The sequence below is a fragment of the Arachis ipaensis genome, chromosome B9 (assembly GCF_059453495.1).
Source record: "Arachis ipaensis isolate K30076 ecotype BB chromosome B9, ASM5945349v1, whole genome shotgun sequence".
NCBI lineage: Eukaryota > Viridiplantae > Streptophyta > Magnoliopsida > Fabales > Fabaceae > Arachis > Arachis ipaensis.
In genome coordinates, this window is record NC_142444.1 from 24,701,941 (window position 1) to 24,704,070 (window position 2,130).

A 2,130-nucleotide genomic window follows, 5' to 3' on the forward strand; every position below is an offset into this window, starting at 1 on the left:
CTGGCGTGCCACGCCTAGGCACACCAGCATACACGCCCATTGTAGTCCTTGGCATGGCACGCCTTCAAGCATGCCAATGGACACGCCCAGTGACATGCCAGCCTCGCTTGTTCAAAGCGGCACGCCCATACACACGCCTAGTCTTCTTTGCTTGCTTTCTTCTTCTTTTGCTACTTATTTCTCCTGAAATGCATACAAGAACTAATTTCAAAGTAATGTTCTACTAACGCATGATATAGCTCTTAATAATGCATTGAATCCGTGAGGATTCATCAATTCTATGGCCCTTTTTATGAGAAAATAGATAGATGATTCAAGTCATCACTTACCAAGATAATTTCCAATATGTGGAGGTCAAAATATGAGATGCTATAGTTGATGATTGATTTTTAAATGAAGTCAGAATAGGAGTATACGGACAAACAGTCTTAGTCTGAATAGGATGAAGGAATTTTATTTTAGCATGAACTGACTGATCCACTTTTCAATTAGAAGGATTGTCGATATCAATAACTTGAGAGGAAGGCCCTTTCTGGATTGTTTCGACTGTAATATATTAGAAAAAAATTACAAGTATAAGGTGAAATTTCTGAGTTACGACATACATCATTAAGTATATACCTTTAAATTTGTAGGTCAAACTTTTTGTAGCTTGGGTGTTTCAACTCTCGTCAGAATATCAAGAGGACCATGCTTCTTTGAGGTAAGGATTGCACCACTCAACCTTCCTCTACTTTGACGTACCCCTTGTTTGGTTTGTTTCTTAGGAGATGCGTCTTCATCGATATCCTAGTTTTTCTCAATTGGTTGTAGGTCAGCAGTAACTTGAGTGATAGGTGTCTGTTGAGTAACTGAAGAAATCAAAATGGTAAGTTAAGTGATGCTTGCGAAGTATTTGAAAAGAAATCAAAGATTTTTTCTATATACTCACCTTTGATTTTCTCTGACGCTATCATAGGGAAAACCATATTTGAGAGAGCTTGATCGATAGATGTGCAATGAGCAAAAAAGTACTTTGACCAGCATTCATGAAGACTAAGAGTCGACAAGAAATAGTGATTGATATTCAGATACTGATATTGAGTCGACATCCTTTAGTAATTTATCTCTAACATCTTGTTGAATTCTTCGATCTCCAATACCTCATGGTGAATCATTTGGGATTTACGATCGAGAGACAGAGGAAAAGGCAAGGCTTAGGCTAAGCCAAACTGTCAAGCTACATACTGGAGAGAATAAATGACTAATTTCTTTTTAAAAGCCCAGGATGAGTCATAAGGTAAGCCGACAGGGAGGATTTGAGGAGTTAAGATTCTAGCCCACATATCATCGACCATTGCTTGATTCTCTAGCTGAGTGCTAGTAAAAGAGTTAAGGCATAAAACAACACTGGGTTGAAATGAGAATGGGTTTGGGAAATAAGAAACATTGTGGTTTTTTTATGTCGAACAGAATCCTAACAAAGTGTCGAAAGGCACCAATGACAGAATGATCTTTGATCTCATCCAAGAAATTTGAGAAAGACGAATACCATCAATTGGAGTGTTGGAAGCTTTAGAATCAGAGGCTGTGAGTCGAGGTTCAAGAACAGCTTTGAGCCACAAATTTACAACCCAAAAGGGTTGATCAAAGGATCTCCTTATTGAATTTCACCAACAATCAATGAAAGTGTTTCATAAAGCTGACTCAAAATCAAAGCATGAAGATTGATGAGTTTGTTGTGATGAGTCATAATGGCTAGGGGCAAATAGTTATTATTCTGAATTTGGACTGATTTCGAGCAGAAAATAAAAGAGTTGAGCCAAAGTAAGAGGAAAGCTACATGTTCACTGTCAGAAACAGGATCTTCATTGGAACCCGTGTTGTTCTGAATAAAGCTCGATATGAAATTTGAGTCGAAATTAATGTCAAAATCATGTTCAGGATAATTGATCTACCATGACACGAATTCACATTAGTAAACCGGCCAGGATCAAAATGTCCATCTGAGTCAGACCCATCATACCATAAGGAAAATGAAAGTTATTAGTGGCGGGACACCAAAAGTACAGACTAGCCCCTAGTAAAAGAGCAGTATAAAAAAGGTCGAAGGTAGCTAATTCTAAGGCATGCACAATGTTTAGAGCTTCC